This window comes from Lepus europaeus, chromosome 5 (genome assembly GCF_033115175.1).
Source record: "Lepus europaeus isolate LE1 chromosome 5, mLepTim1.pri, whole genome shotgun sequence".
Lineage (NCBI taxonomy): Eukaryota > Metazoa > Chordata > Mammalia > Lagomorpha > Leporidae > Lepus > Lepus europaeus.
In genome coordinates, this window is record NC_084831.1 from 140408882 (window position 1) to 140425970 (window position 17089).

Consider the following 17089-nt stretch of genomic DNA (forward strand, 5'->3'; position numbering starts at 1 on the left):
CCTGGCTCCTGGCTTCGGATCAGCGTGGTGCGCCGACCGCAGTGCACTGGCCGCGGCGGCCACTGGAGGGTGAACCAACGGCAAAAGGAAGACCTTTTTCTCTGTCTCTCTCTCTCACTGTCCACTCTGCCTGTCAAAAAAAAAAAAAAAAAAAGAGTAAGATAAGGAACAATAACACACTCACTACAGGGTTTGTCAAACGTCCTCATTTTGCCATGTTTGGATCACACCCAGATTTTTAACTTCATAAAGAATTATCTGGTGGGTGTGCTGGTGTTGTGGGATGCTGCCTCTTGGGATGCCTACATCCTATACCAAAGTGCTTGGTTCAAGTCCCAACTATCTGTTTGTAACTCAATTTCCTGCTAATGTACCTGGAAGGCAGAGAACGATGGACAAAGTACTTGTGCCCCTGCCACCCATGTGGGAGACCAGGATGGAGTTCCCGGCTCCTGGCTTCAGCCTGGCTCAGCCCTGGTTGCTGCAGGAGTTTGAGGACTGAACCAGCTTATAGAAGAATTCTCTTTTTCTCTGCCTCTCTTTTTTTTTTTTAAAAGATTTTATTTATCTATTTGAAAGGGGGGGGGGTGATAGAGAGAGAGAAATCATTTATTTGCTGGTTCACTCCCCAGATGGTTGCAGAGGTTGGGGCTGGGCCAGGCAGAAGCCAGGAGCCAAGAGCTTCTTTCAGGCCTCCCATGTGGATTGCAGGGGCCCAAGGACCTCTGCTGCTTTCCCAGATGTATCAGCAGGGAGTCAGATTGGAAGTGGAGCAGCCAGGACTGGAACCGTCACCCATATGGGATACCAATGCTGCAGTCAATGGCTTAACCAGCTACACCACGGCGCCAGCCCCCATCACTCTGCCTTTCTAATAAAGAAATAAAACAAGAGCTGTTCAAGCCATTGCTTCTCCAAGTGTCAATTTCACTTCTACTAATTGCCTTTTAGTTATCACAGGTCAGGGAGAATGCATCTAAAAGGCAATCTGTAGAAGTGAAATTGACACTTGGAAAAGCAATGACTTGAACAACCCTTGTCTTGACTGTTGAGGAATAGTTGTTTTTTTTTTTTTTCATAGTATTTGTTGAACTCTTAACATAGAGTTAATAGTATGCGCATAAAGTCAATTGAAAATAGATCTCAGTAAAAAACAAGAGTGGGAATGAGAGAGGGAGCAGGAAGAGGGGTGGGAGTGTGGGCACAGTGAGAAGAATCACCATATTCCTAAAGTTGTAATTATGGAGTATATAAAGTTTGTAACTATAAAGTTGTATAGTTCTGTATACATTCCTATGGACTTACTTTTAAGGGTACAGTTTAAAAACTTGCTGTGAGACCCCAAGTCCCTTTAAGCTGGGTGGTAAATATACCATCTTAAGTGTTAAAGTGATAATATAGATAGGATTAGGTGGTCTGGTAATAATACTAGATAGAATTAAAAAGGAGTGAATGCTCCAACATGGGAAACAGTCCACACAGCAGACTCATAGAATGACAATTGCTTTAAGTAACACTCTGACCTCAGAATCAGCCCTTAAGGCATTCTGGTCTTTCCATGCATTTCGGCATGGAAAGCCAAGACACTGTGGCAAAAAGTGTCCAACATGAAGGATCCCTCTGGGTGAGACCCCAGTGGAAAGAAGTGGTCATCAAAGAAGGGTGTACTTTTCTCTGAAAGGAGGAGAGAACTTCCACTTTGCTTATGGCCTTGTCTAAATACTGAAAGAGTCTGTGGATTCAAAAGGTTTCCATAGCCGAGGCAGCTCATGTCAAGAGCCTCAGGTGATCACTGATGCCATACATAAGAGTGTTAACTGTTAAATTAACAACAGGAGTCACTGTGCACTGATTTCACAGCAGGACCTCTGTCCTCAAAGAGTTGTATTATGAGAATTAACAGTAAAACTTGTTCTCAAAGAGTTATTTCATTTTAGTGTATTAAGTGAAGGATATTCTTATGTCTCATAAGTTTTAGTTATGCCTGAGTGTCCATCTCCATTGCTTTTTTTCTTAGGTGCTTCCTTAATTAATGATAAAACTCATTCTCAAGGACTTATTTTCTTTTATTGTATTAAGTAGAGGATATTCTTATGCCTCATAAGTTGTAGTTATGTCTAAGTGCTCACATAAGATGTATCATTCTTGGGTTCTTCTTTAAAGTTAATGAAGTTTTTTTTTTTTTTTTGACAGGCAGAGTGGACAGTGAGAGAGAGAGAGACAGAGAGAAAGGTCTTCCTTTGCCGTTGGTTCACCCTCCAATGGCCGCCGCGGTAGGCGCACCGCGCTGGTCCGATGGCAGGACCCAGGTGCTTATCCTAGTCTCCCATGGGGTGCAGGGCCCAAGCACTTGGGCCATCCTCCACTGCACTCCCTGGCCACAGCAGAGAGCTGGCCTGGAAGAGGGGCAACTGGGACAGAATCCGGCGCCCCGACTGGGACTAGAACCCGGTGTGCTGGCGCCGCAAGGCAGAGGATTAACCTATTGAGCTGCGGCGCCGGCCAAGTTAATGAAGTTTCTAAAAAAAAAAAGTGAAATTAACTTCGACTTGTAGTGACTTTGAATAGCCCTTGTCTCGACTGTTGAGGAACATCTTTTTTGTGCAAATTGTTGAATTTCTTACTTAGTATAGAGTTGTTCTTCTGTGTATAAAGTTAATTGGGAATGGATCTTAGTGGAGAATGGGACTGGGAATAGGAGAGGAGGAGGAGAAGGGGTGAGAGCGTGGGTGGGAGGGTGGGTATGGTGGGAAGAATCACTATATTCCTAAAGTTGTACTTATGAAATGCACTGAGTTTGTATTCCTTAAATAAAAGATTTCTTTGTGAGAAAAAAGAAATAAAAATGAAAAGGTACAAAAAGGAAAGTAGGCACGAAGTTGAAGCCTTTCTTCCTCAGTGGAATAGAATACTCACTATCATGATCTAAAATTTTTTTAAAAGATATACTTTTTTTAATCCCACAACCACTTTTTTTTTTTTTTTTTGACAGGCAGAGTGGACAGTGAGAGAGAGAGACAGAAAGAAAGGTCTTCCTTTTGCCGTTGGTTCACCCTCCAATAGCCGCCATGGCCAGCGCGCTGCGGCCGGCGCACCACGCTGATCCAAAGGCAGGAGCCAGGTGCTTCTCCTGGTCTCCCATGGGGTGCAGGGCCCAAGCACTTGGGCCATCCTCCACTGCACTCCCTGGCCACAGCAGAGAGCTGGCCTGGAAGAGGGGCAACCGGGACAGAATCCGGCGCCCCGACCGGGACTAGAACCCAGTGTGCCGGCGCCGCGAGGCGGAGGATTAGCCTGTTGAGCCACAGCACCAGCTCACAACCACTGTTTATTATGGAGCTGACCCCTGACTGGGGTGATGGGCTTATCGGTAGGATTTCTGGTAGCGAGCATGGGCACTGGGGCCTCCAAACTTTTCTGTCTTGCTGTGGCAGGGGTCAGCTACCAGCAGGATGAGTCACACAGGGTAAGGATGTCTTTGGTCTTCTTGGAAGCCTCATCCACATATGTCTGGTAATAGGCCACCAGGGTTTGGAGATGGACTGACTGATAGTATAAATCTGAGCCACATGACCACCACCCTTCACTCGGACCCGGATGTCCACGCCAGCAAAGCGCTCCTTGCCAAGAAGCGGAACAGGCTCCACAGCTTGTACTGCAGCGTGCGCAGCTCAGTCATCTCCAGCGGCCTCCCGTTCACCTCGATAAGCCCGTTGCCCCGTTTGCAGTGCGCCATGGCGGTGGCTGCCTTCTGAAGACTTGAACGGACTGTAGCGGGCCTTTGGACAGCATGGCTGTGGCCGAACTACAGAGAGCCTCACCGCGAGGCGCTGCAACTGGAAAAAGAAGATATATTTACTTAAGAGGCACAGGGAGCGGGGCCAGCACTGTGGCGTAGTGGGTGAAGCCACCACCTGCAGTGCCGGCATCTCATATGGGCGCCAGTTCGAGACCAGGCTGTTCCTCCTCTGATCCAGTTCTCTGCTATGGCCTGGGAAAGCAGTAGAAGATGGCCCAGGTCCTTAGGCCCCTGCACCCGCGTGGGAGACCTGGAAGAAACTCCCGGCTCCTAACTTTGGATCGGCACAGCTCTGGCTGTTGTGGCCATCTGGGGAGTGAACCAGTGGATAGAAGACCTCTTTCTCTGCCTCTTTGTAACTCTGCCTTTCAAATAAATAAATAAATCTTAAAAAAAAAAAAAAAAGGAGGCATAGGGAGCAGTACAGAGAAGGAGGGAGAGACAGCAACACTCTTCTGCTGGCTGACCCTCCAGATACCTGCAGTGGCTGGGACTGGGGCCAGGAGCTGGGAACTCAAACTGGGCTTCCCACGTAGGTGGCAGAGACCCATTTACCTGACCATCACCGCTGCCTCCCAGGCTCTGCGTCCGCAGGAAGCTGCAGGCAGGAGCCAGTGTCGGATCCAGGTACGCAGTGTGAGAAGAGGATGTCTTTTTTAATATATAAATTTATTATATGTTTATTTGAAAGCCAGAGTTACACAGAGAGAGGAGAGGCAGAGAGAGTGGGGTCTTCCACCTGCTGGTTCACTCCCCAGATGGCCAAAATGGCCAGAGCTGCACCGATCCAAAGCCAGGAGCCAGGAGCCAGGAGTTTATCCTGGGTCTCCCACTCAGGTGCAGGGGCCCAAGGACTTGGGCCCTCTTCCACTGCTTTCCCAGGTCATAGCAGAGAGCTGGATTGGAAGTGGAGCAGACAGGACTCGAACTGGTGCCTGTATGCGATGCCGGCCCTGCATGCTGGGTCTTTAACCCTCTGTGCCACAGCGCCACTCCCCCTCCATGGATTTGCTCTTTTATAAAGCGCTTGTGCGTATCATTTGCTCGTTCTCCTGAGTCTGTCTGGGTTGATGTGTGTGTTCACCTGTTGTCTGTTCCTTGGTCGTGAAGACCCTTCCCCAGTTTGTGGCTTGGAGCCATCCTGGTCAGTTTCTTTGATGGGCAATGTCCCAGTGTATCAGGGGAGGAAGTTCGAGCTCAGGAACCTGCACTGTGCCCACTCAAGTCTCCTGCAGGGGTGACGCGGTCCCCCAGCCCCTCTCGCCTGGGGCTCTGGCTGTGTGTGACAGGCTGGGAGCAAGCCCCTTGCCGGACCCCCACCCCGAATAGCATCCTCGGGCCTCAGGAGAGCAGGGGCCGTGGCGGGGCAAGGGGCTCCGGAGAGGCCATCCCTGGGCGGCCCCTTCCTAACGGAGGCTATGTGTCTCCCAGGCCCACAGCTGGAGTCTGGAGCGAAGCCGACTGGACAATCGCAGGTGTCTGCCCCGCCCGCAGCAAGACCGAAGGCAGGAGGAGGGTCCGGCGGAGGAGGAGGCTGCGGTCCTGCTCCGGGGAGTTACAGCCGAGGTGCGGAGGGACCGTGTGGACCCGGGGCTCCCCCAAATCGAGCCACAGCGGCTCAGCGCCGGCCATCTGCATGGGAGGTCTCTCGGATCAGACGGGGAGGCACCAGGGGGTACCGGGGGTGTGGGGACACTCATGCGCTTGGACCCTTGTGTGAAGTCCTAGCAGCTGGTGACCTAACAGTCTGGCCTCACACAACTCCTGCAGCCCAGCCCTGTCCTCCAGGGTGCAGCTCCCGCTCTTGGCCCTGTGGCCTTCGCCTCCAACCCCAGCGCTCCCGGCTTGCAGCTGGGGAGCCCAGGTCCCTGCCTGCCTCGTAGCCGCTCACACCTCCGAGGGGACCTCACGCGCCCTCTCTGCTCTCTTCCCCCCTCCCCTTCTCTCTCTCCTGCCCCCCCCCCAACGCCACTCCCTCCCCCAATTAGGAATTATTTCAGCAGGCAGAAGGGTCAAAGCCAGTGACTGCGCTTCAGAAATAACACATTTCAAACAGTGGGGGCGGGACGGGGGCTTCCTAATTTGAATTTTATCTTCTACAACTTAAAACCGGACCCGGCCCCTTTCCTGCCCAAAACCCCTCCAGCGGCTTGGCACACCTCCGGCCGCGGGGTGCAGCGCGTTCGCCCGCGCGGGCTCGGAGCGGGCACCCGCCGCGCGCTGACCCTGCCCGGCTCCGCGGCAGACCGCCGGGGGCGGGCGGGCCAGACTCGGACACCCGCGGCAGCCGGAGTCGGGCCGCACCCCGCAGCGCACGGAGGACCGCAGACCGCGCACGCCAGAGGAGCCCCCTGGGCCCTCCGGGCGCGGAGAAGCGCGCCCCCTGGCGGCGGAGTCGGAGCCCGCCGAGGCCCGACCCTGAGCGCCCGGCCCCGCGCGCCCCTGCGTGGTCCTCCCGGGAGAGGGAACAGGTCTCCTGCGGACTTCGGACTGGGCAGGAAAGGCCAGGCTGGGCGACTGCTCCCTAGAAAACACCCCCGGTCCCCACCCGCAAATACAGCGCGGGCTGGGGACAGGAAAGGTGCCGGAGTCTGACCTCTACTGGCGGATTCTGCCGGACGCTGGAGAGTCTGGTGTTAGGTCCAACTCCGTAATAGGGAGAGTGTTAGGAGTGCGTCCCTGTCCTCGGCCCAAGCATTCAGCCTTCCTGATCTCATGACACAAAACCTGATAGTATCCCTTCCTGGAAAACAGGCCCCTCAAAATGCAACTAAAACGCAGTGTGGGGCCAGCGTTGTGATGCACCCGGTCAGCTGCAGCTTGTGATGCCGGCATCCCATATGGGCGCCAGTTTGAGTCCTGGCTGCTCTGCTGCCGATCCAGCTCCCTGCCCATGCGCCGGGGAAAGCAGTGGAGGATGGCCCTAGTGCTTGAGCCTCTGCACCCACGTGGGAGACACGGATGGAGTTCCTGGTTCCTGGACCAGCCCTGACCGTTGCAACTGTATGGAGAGAGAACCAGCAGATGAAGGATCAATCTCAGGGCCGGAGCTGTGGCGTAGTGGGCAAAGCCATAGGGGTGGTTCGAGTTCCGGCTGCTCCACTTCTGATCCAGCTCTCTGCTATGGCCTAGGAAAGCAGTAGAGGATGGCCCAAGCGCTTGGGCCCCTGCACCCACATGGGAGACCTGGAAGAAGCTCCTGGCTTTGGATTGGCGCAGCTCCAGCTGCCACTTGGGGAGTGAACCAGTGGGTAGAAGATCTCGCTCTCTCTTTCTCTCTCTCCTCTCTCTCTCTTTCCTCTCTGTCGCTCTGCCTTCCAAATAAATATTTTTTAAAAAGCACAATGAAATTTCATTCTCCATCCACGAGGATGGCAGAAACAAAAAGTGACGCTGTCACAAAGTATTGCAGGGAATTAAGCTGGTGCAGCCACTGTAGCTCTGTCGGTCGTTAAGATATCCCTGCCACACCTGGCAATTCTACTCCTAGGTGTTCACCAAGAGAAACGACCACATGGACTCGCCTGTGTCACCAATAGCAGTTTCCTTCACAAAACCCCAGGCCGGAGGCAGCCCCCGAGTCCATCAGCTGAATGATAACCAAGTTGCAGTTCATCCATTCCACAGAGCCCGGCTCGGCCTCAGCAGTAGCCAGGACAAACGGCTGATTCACCACCAGATGCCACAGAGCCACCTCAGGAACCCGGTGCTGAGCCGAAGGCTGCTCCGTGGATGCCGGATGCGCGTGGAGCTCTCCCCGAGACGAGCGGCTCTTGGGTGATGGTTGGCAGATCAGCAGATCCCGGTTCAACGTGGGAGGAACCTGCTGGGGAGACAGAAGTGTCCTCTATTTTGGTTGCAGGGGTGGATACACAGGTGCAGAGGCTTGTCAAAACTCATCAAAATTCACACGTAACCTGGTTGAGGAAATGTGCCCTCCGTGGGTGTGCAAGGTGCCTCGGAGCCTGAGCGCTCTCCTCCCAGGGTCCTGAAGACGTGGCTTCTGCTCCCCCCACCGCACGGCCCCTCCCTGTCCCCCTGCATGGTGAGGGGGGCAGGCTCCAGCAGGATCTGTGCAGGTGAGTGTGCTGGCCTGGCAGCTGTCCGTGTGTGTGTGTGCATGTGTGTGTGTCTGTGTGTGTGCATGTGTGTGTGTAAGCTTGGTCTGCTCCTGGTTAGACACACATGGTGACATGTGTGTCACCCTTGTGACTGCTGCCTGCTCTGGCCCAGACAGGGTGGCTCTGTGATGCATCCCCTGTGTCTGTCCCTGCACTGTCCCCAGAGCCACCATTATCCTGGAGCAGGGCTGTCATTCATCCTGAGATGTCACAAGGTCTGCTTGTGAGGCAGAAGGGCCACACAGAGTCACATTGTCCCTATCTGGGCTCCTGGCCTCAGTCGCCACATCTGGGAAAGGGGTACATGGACTCCCTCCTCCATAGACCTCCTGGGAGGCTTGGTGGCCAAGGTGGTGTGAGTGGTGATGTATATTGGTGTTTAACAAATTCTTACTGTTTAGTTAATACCCACCCAGAAGCTCACAACCAACCTGTTGTCTTGGTGGCATCCTGTGCCATTCATCTGTTTGACAGATGTCCCCAGAGCAGAGGGACTGGATGCAAGGTGAGTGGCAGTGTGCTCCCGTCCCCAAGTGCTCATCTGGTGGCCTGGCAGTGGCAGATGGGGAGACTGGCCATGGGGGCAGGGACCTTCAGAGCTGCCCTGGGCAGGGGGAGGGCAGGTGGAGCCTCTTCCCGGACCCTTTGGGGAGCAGCAGGTGGGGCCCTGGCAGGGAGCGGCAGCATGGTTGCTCCAAGCCCTGGCACACCTGGGAGGCAGCCGTCCCTGAGGCGGGGCACCTGGATGGCCACTGTCTCCCGCTCTTGTCACCTCCTGGCAGTGGCCAGGGGCACGGGAGGCAGTGGCGTGCCTGGGCCGGGAGCTGGAATCTTTTGTCCCCTGTGCCTGACCCTGGACAGGGAGGTAGTACTGGGTCCTCTCTGCAGGGTGACCACCCCCGCTCTGGGTGGCCGAGTTTGCTGGCTTCGAGGAAGATGACTGGGGACTTCACTTACTGCTATGCTCTGAACAAGTTAGTTTCTTGAAAGTTTTGGATCAACTAAACTTTAAAATCCGTCCAGGCCTGGTGCCTTTTATTTGGGTTTGACTCTGGGCTCACCTGTGAAACTCACCATTCTATTTGACTATCCTGCTTTGTCCTGAGTTAATATGGGTCATTTTTACTCTTCTCTGCCCTTGGCCACCCCATCCAGAATGTCAAGTGCATTGGCCCAAAGATGTGCAGAGAGCGAACTGAAAACATTTACATCTGCTCTGTCTGCAGCTCTCTCCTCCTGTCATTGCTAATCTGGTTTTTTTAATTTTATTTTTTAATTTTATTTTTTTTAAATTTTTTTTGACAGGCAGAGTGGATAGTGAGAGAGAGAGAGACAGAGAGAAAGGTCTTCCTTTTTGCCGTTGGTTCACCCTCCAATGGCCGGCGCACCGCACTGATCCGATGGCAGGAGCCAGGTGCTTCTCCTGGTCTCCCATGGGGTGCAGGGCCCAAGCACTTGGGCCATCCTCCACTGCACTCCCTGGCCACAGCAGAGAGCTGGCCTGGAAGAGGGGCAACCGGGACAGAATCCGGCGCCCCGACCGGGACTAGAACCCGCTGTGCCGGCGCCGCAAGGCGGAGGATTAGCCTAGTGAGCCGCGGCGCCGGCCTGTTTTCTTAAAAGGAGGTCTGTTTATATCAATAGGAATGCATTTTCATTTTTATTATTTTCTAAAATATGTATTTATGTATTTGGAAGGCAGAGTTACAGAGAGCAGGGGCAAGACAGAGGAGACTCCATCCGCTGGCTCACTCCCCAGATGGTCGCAATGGGTTGGAGCTGAGCTGATCCAAAGCCAGGAGCCAGGAGCTTCTTCTGGGTCTCCCACATGGGTGAAGAGGCCCAAGCACTTGCGTCATCTTCTACTGCTTTTCCAGGCCACAACAGAGAGCTGGATTGGAAGAGGAGCAGCCAGGACTTGAACTGGTGTCCATAGGGGATGCCAGCACTGCAGGCGGAGGCTTTACCCACTGTACCACAGCGCCAGCCCCTCTAATCTGGGCTTATAAAGCACGTGGCAAATACCCCTACCTGTGGGCCTGGGTCCCAGCTGAGTCTCAGTCCCGCCCTCCATTTGACGCCCCGCTCTGCCGGGCCTCCCTTGCTGGCTCCCAGGATGGCAGCTGAGTGGGGGTGGGGGAATCTTGAAGGAGAGGCCTGGGCTCTCGCGCTCCCTGGGGACTGAGCTGCGGCTCTGCCACTGGAGGCGCTGTCGCCCATCAGAGGGTCAAGTGCTCTCCCTTCTGTCCCCCTCTGTGTCTCAGCCCAGATCTGTCTCAGACACAGCTTCCCTCGGTTTCTCCTCTCCAGGAATCATCACTTCCCAGGTGTCTTGTCATAGCACGCGCCAGCCAACAGGGGGCGGTGGAGCTGCAGCCAGAAACGGCTGTGCCTGGGGCAGGCTGCCGCCCCACACACTGGGCTGGAGGCTCTGGGTGCCGGGTGCTGGGTGACTCCTGCAGGAGATCCAGAGAGAACCAGAGCCAGCTCAGCCTGCCCAGGAGGGCTCGGGGCCCCGCTCGTGTGTGTACGTGGGTGTGCACGCATGTGTGCGTGCTCACACGTGTGTCCATGGTGCAAGCAGGGGAGGCACAGATGCAGACGTGGCCGTGGAGGGCTTCCCCAGCAAGACCCCTCCCCTAAGACGGTCATGTGCCCCTTCCTCGGGCACCCCAAGCCCTAGGGCTTTGGTCATTAGCATGCCTGGGACTTCTGCGTTCCGAGCAGCGCCACCCTCAGGCCGGGCAGGACCTGGGCGGTACTTTTGCGGGGCCCGTGTCTGTGTTAACAAATGGAGCCACCTGAAATCAGGACAACAGCATTGCCCTGGCAGCTCCAGCCTGGGTGACATAGACTGCGGCCAGCGTGAGCACTGCCTTGGCCCGCGCTGGGGCCACTGGTCAACTCCCACCCCACCTGCTGAGCGCGTGCACACGTGTGTCTGTGTGTACACATGTAGACGGCTGGGGGAACACCCCAAAGGTGCAAGTTTAGCTCAGGGTACCCCATCCAGACGGCACGGCCAGCCCTGGCCAGTCGCAGCACCCAGAACCTGGGGGGAGGTCTCCGAAGCTTTCACATGGCAGGGGAGGGGTTTGCAGGGGTGGAGCTGGGGACGGTGGTGCCCGAGATACAAGCCTCTTGCTCCTGGGGCTAAGACAGGACTGATATGAGAACCAGATGGGGGATAGCCACGCCCAGGGGAGCTCCTGGAGCCGGGCTGCAGGGCCCCCCAGCCCTGGCTCTTCGGCAGCCAGCCCGCCTCCGTCCTCACGTCGCCCTCACCCTCCTCCCCAACAGTGCTGCACGCACACCTCTGGCCTCTCGACACCTCTGTATTTCTCAGTCCAGATCCTGGGTGGGGGCACCTCGTGCGGCTTGCATGGGGCTGAGGAGGTCCCCGCCCCCTCTCTCCCGGCCGACTGCCTGTAGCAGAGGCAGCTCACGGGGCACATGGCTGCAAGCCAGCCAGGGGTGGGGGCCTGTGTGGGGAGTCGGGGGCCGGTCAGTGCCAAGGTCGCACCCCCAGGCATGCCGACCTCGGGCTGCTGCTCTGTCTGCAGCGTTTGTGGCACTCCCATTGGTGTTCTTCTGTTTCCTTCTACTTATGTGAAAGGCAGAGAGAAAGAGACAGACAGATGGAGACCTCCCACCCACTGGTCTGCCACAGCTGAGGCCGGGTGGGCCAGTGCTGGGAGCCAGGAACCCACATACTTGAGCCATCATCTGCTGCCTCCCCAGGTGCGCATCAGCAGGAAGCTGGATGGGAAGCAGAGCTGGGACTGGAACCCAGGCTCTCCTACAGGGCACGTGGCATCCTGACCACTAAAGCAAATGCCTGCCTCCGATTTTTCTTTCTGAGTTCGAAACTAGGCTGCTCCAGGGGCTCCGCCCACTAAATGTAGAGGACACCGCCAAGCAGAGTCGTCCCCCACAAATCCAGGCAGGGGTGCCTCCCCCACCCCAGGCCAGCAGCTGGCCCCTCAGGAAGAGTCACACACTCGTTAGGTAGCAGGTGGCGGGAGAGAGGGCTAATGCTGTGGGTCCGAGGACTGCTAGGGCCAGGAAGCCGGAGGGAAAGACGCAGCCCACATCCGCTTCGAAACTGGGACCTGTGGACAGGGGCCAAATACACTAAGGCCACAGCCGCGAGGACTCTGCTTCCCGGAGACAGGGGCTCTGTGTGTGAGGCCCGGGATTCCCAGGACCTGGTGCTGTTGCGCGGCCGGGTGGCCTGGGCACCGGCTCCCCTGTCACCCGCTGCCTTCCCTGCAGAGCGATGAGGTGCCAGGCAGAGCAGGTGTTCCTGGGGGAACCACATGTTCAGATCTCCCTCTGCTCTCAACCTGGGAAACGCGGGGAGGAACGCAGGTAGGTGAGGGAAGAGGGAGCAAGTTCATGTGCAAGGAAGGTGAGCACATCGGCCAGCAGCTACCAGCGGCTTCCCGAGACCAACGTGCCCTGGGTGCTGGGGACCACGCTGCAGGCAGGGTTCATGGAAGTCAAGAACCCCCGCAAAAGAAATTGCACAGACAGCTATGCCTTTGTCCGACTCTAGGGGGCAGTAGAGTAAGCGCAGCAACGCCGTCTGGGCCCTGCTTCAGCCGTAGGCACCTGACCCTGCAGCAATCCCTGGCCGCAGGCACCTATAGATCAAACGAGACACACGCTCAGGGCAGGCTGGTGACTGCAGGTGCTCCTAGTTCAAGGGGAATGTTGGGGACGGGGCAGGCATCTAGCCTGTGGGTAAGATGCCTGCATCCCATATCAGATGCCTGGGTTGGATTTCTGGCTCCTAGTGTTGTGGACATTTGGGGCGTGAACCAGCAGATAGGAATTCTCTCCTTATGTTTGCCCATCTCTCTGCCTCTCAAATAAAAGAAAAGTGGGAAAAACAACTTCAAAGTTGAAAGAAGAGATATTTGAGGGGCTGGCATTATAGAGCATTGGGATAAGCAACTGCTTGGATGCTCATATCCCATGTAGAGCACCAGTTCAAGTCCTGGCTACTCTGTGCTTCTGCTCCGGCTTCCTACTGCGCTTGGGAGGTAGCAGGTGGGACTCGGGTCCTTGCCACCTGTGGGAGCCCTAGATTGGATTCCTGGCTGACCTAGCCCTGGCTGTTGCAGGCAATTAGGGAATGAACCACTGGATGGAAGCTCTCTCGTGTGCGCTCGCTCTCTCTCTTTCAAATAAATACATCTTTAAAGAAAAGGGAGAGAGGAACAAAGGTGGGCCCAGAAGCGCGGATGGCAAGGCAGAGCGTGGGTGACAGCCACAGCCCCCCGCCCTCTCCCCTGACTCCCCAGCACTGCTCTGCCGCCAGGCACTGCGTCAGCCGAGGGCTCGCTTGCCGCAGGCAGCGTGGCCCCAGCGCACAGCAGCAGCGTCACCTTGAACTTAGCAGTGCCGGTTCTGGGGCTCCCCCTGGACTTGCTGGGTAGTAATGGATACTATGCACACTTAGCAACAGAGACCCTCACACACGCCTGCGTGTGGATCCCCAGGGACCAACGCCAACTGTCGGGAAACTTGGGTGCTGGTTTTTGCTCTAACACAACTTCGTGTGTGATTCTGGGCTTGTCACAGCTCCAGGCTTCAGCATCCTCCCCTGTGCACTGGCCCTCTGGCTCCGTGTCACTTAGGCGCCTCTGTGACCCTGGTCGTGATGGTCAGTCACCTGCCTGGCTGTCCTTTAGGGTCTTCTTCCAGAAATTCCTGATCCTTGTGCTGGTGAGCCTGGGTCTGCTCTGGCTTTAAAATGGAAAAATCTGGGGCCAGCACTGTGGCACAGCGGGCAATGCCAGTGCCTACAGTGCCGGCATCCCACATGGGCACCAAGCTACTCTTCAGGTAGTGGTTCTCACAATGTGGCCCCTGAGCCCGCAGTGGCTGCGGCGGCAGCAGCGGCCCTGTGGGGAAGGCACAGCCTGAGGCCACCATGGGCCTGGGGAGCTGGCGTCTTGGGAGGTGAGGCTCTGGTGACATCTGTCATTGGGACCACCTGGCCAGGCTCTCCAGGGAGCTGGTAGCAGTGCTGACCTGCAGTCACAGTCATCGGTTGACACCTTTGCACACTGCTGTAGCTCCAGACCCAGGACCGGGCGCCCCTCTGCGGGGTTTGTGCTACCCATGGGGACAATGCAGCCCTCCCCCTTCCCAGCTGCCCCAGCGCCTCTGTGTCAGCCCATTAGAGCAAAGTACAGGCTGATAGTAAGCTGATAGTAACCCCGCCAGCCAGCCACGCCGAGATGACCATGTTGATCTACTCACATTCTTGCTGATCTGATAACAAAGCGGGCAGGCACCAGGGGTCAAAGTGACAAAGCCAAACCCTGGGAGTTCAGTGAGCAGCTGCACAGCACTGCCTGCTGTGTGGGTCTCCTAGGGAATAAATCAGAGGCACAAGGCTAAGGGGTCTTTTTGGGGGGCAGCAGCCGAACTGGGTGAAAGGTTGCGATGGCTGGGGCTGGCGCTGTGGCTTGGCAGATGAAGCCACTGCCTGCGACACTGGCATCCCATCCATGTGGGCGCCGGTTCGAGTCTCAGCTGCTCCACTTCCAATCCAGCTCCCCGCTCATGCGCCCGGGAAGGCAGCAGAAGATGGCCCAAGTGCTTGGGGCCTCTGTCACCCATGTAGGAGACCTGGAAGCAGCTCTAGGGTCCTGGCTTTGGCCTGGCCCAGCCCTGGCCGTTGTGGCCATTTGGAGGAGTGAACCAGCGGATGGGAGAGCTCTTTCTGTCTCTCCTTTCTCTGTAACTCTGCCTTGCAATAAATAAATCTTAAACAAAAACCATAAAAGGTTGGGATGGTCGAGGCCACGGCACTTGCAGACTCTGTGCTATTTCATCTGAAACTACCCACCCTGAAAAATGCAAGCCATGACTGTTTCCTAGGTTGTAACAGGTGTGGGAGTGGGCGGGGCTTCGGGGTCACGAAGCTCCTCTCTCCACTGATGAAGAGCAGGTGCCACCGCTCGGCATGCATGCCCAGGCAGGGTGTAGCTGAGGTGTGGGTCTGAGTTCGAGGGCTCCGATGGTGACATCGGGGCATTTGACCTGGGAACACCAGGAGGCCAGCACTGTGTGCTATCAGATCAGAGGTCTGGATCCCTTGGGCCAGACCAGAATGCAATCTTTTCCGCAGATTTGGTAAATATTGCCTTTCTGGATATGTAGCCTGGGGAATAAGGCACCAGCACTTGCGGTATGCGCAAGGCCACCGGCTGTTGGAGGGAGACACGCCTGCAGGGACCTGACACCCGGTAAAGGACCGCAGGATGGCGGTCGAGGTCAAGCTCAGGACTGCGGACTCACGTATGCACAGGGCTTTGGGGCTATCCCAGGCTAGCAGACTTCTGGCTACTACAATAGTTGCCAGCAGAGGGAAGTTTCACGGGTAAGGGCAACAAGACCACAGAACATAAGGGAGTTGCCCATAGACTCCCATCAGCTGCGGAGTTGGGGCCAGAACCGGAAACTCCAAGCTCAGTCCGATGCTGACGTTAATTGAGTTTCCCTGTGGGTGTCAGGCTCACAGGTTGTATTGAAAAATGGAGTCGGGGTGGGGCCTGGGGGTTGAGACACCAGTTGGGATGCTCTCATTTCGTGTTGGAGTGCCTGCAAGGCAGCAGGTGACAGCCCAAGTAGTTGGGTCCCTGCCACCATGTGGGAGACCTGGATGGAGTCCCTGGCTCCCAGCTTCGGTCTGGCCCAGCCCAGGGCCATTGCTGGGATTTGGGCAGTGAGCCAGCAGATGACAGATCTCTCTCTCTCTCTCTCTCTCTCTCTCTCTCCTTGTGTGCCTCTCCAACAAAACACAGCAAAAACAAACAAACAAATCCAAAGGCCAAAACCACATGCGCAGTGGAAACAGCCATGGATGGATGGACTGGGAGTGGGGAGCTCTGGAAGCCAACGTCCCTGCCCTCTCGCCTCCAGCAAGGGTGTTAGGTCAGACCTGGGCTCCTTCAGTCCCAGTTACACCGCGGATTGCACTTGCGGCTGCCCTCCAGGAAGTTATCAAAGGTAGGCAAAGGACTGAGCTGCACAAACATTTTGCTTAATGCAAAATTTTGTTTTTAAAAGACTTAAGGCAGAGAGAGAGAGAGAGAGAGAGAGAGAGAGAGAGAGAATATCTTTCATCCACTGGTCCACTCTCAAATGGCCAGGCAGGGCTGGGCCAGGTCGAAGCCAGGGGCTAGCAACTCCATCCTGGTCTCCCATACAGGTGGCAGGGGCCCAAGGACTTGGGTCATCACCAGTTATCTTCCCAGATGCATTGGTAGGGAGTTGGGTGAGCAGCCACGACTTGAAGCAGTGTTCCAATACAGGATGCCAGACAGGCTTAACCCACTGTGCTATGATGCCGGCCTCAATTTTTTTTTTTTTTCCTTAAAGTAAAACTTTCCCCTCCTGGAGGAAGGGAAGGTGATAGAAGATAGAATGGTTCTGGAATTTTCTTAGGACTGCTTTAAAAGGTGTCCTTGTGTCTAGGCAGCCTCACTGGGTAGCTGCTGGTCCTTCCCGTGGTTGGTTCCTGTCAGTGTATACAGCAGACCTGGTTGGCTGGGGTCACCAGGGTGCCCTTGGGCCATCTTCCACTGCTTTCCCAAGCACTTTAGCAGGGAGCTGGATCGGAAGTGGAACAGCCGGGACCTGAACCGGTGCCCACGTGGGATGGTGGTGCTACACGCAGCAGCCTAACCTGTGATGCCAGTGTCGGCCCCTTCCCATTTGATTTAAAAGGCAACTTGTTTAAGCAATTACGGGTCTGTGTTGATGGGCACACAAAGATTTTGAAGTCATTTACATGCCAATGGCTGCACAAGTGAGGGAGAGGGAATGGAGTTCCATGTAGGAGCCAAGCTTTGATGTCCTATTGAAATTAAGCTGATATAATCAGAACTAGAGTAATATAAATTGTAAGAACTCTCATGGTAATCACAAATTTAAAAATGCATATAGGGGCTGGTGCTGTGGTGTAGCGGGTAAAGCCGCTGCCTGCAGTACCGGCATCCCATATGGGCACCAGTTTTGAGTCCTGGCTGCTCCACTTCCCATCCAGCTCTCTGCTACGGCCTTGGACCACTGAACCCACGTGGGAGACCCAGGAGAAGCTTCTGGCTCCTGGCTTCGGATTGGCACAGCTCTGACCGTTGCAGCCAAT

The 17089-nt window shown here is 55.6% G+C and overlaps 1 pseudogene; it reads right to left on the minus strand.

Moving 5' to 3' along the window:
- Positions 1-3342: 3342 nt before the first annotated feature.
- Positions 3343-3792, minus strand: LOC133761144 (small ribosomal subunit protein uS9-like; annotated as a pseudogene).
- Between the last annotated feature and the right edge of the window lie 13297 nt (positions 3793-17089).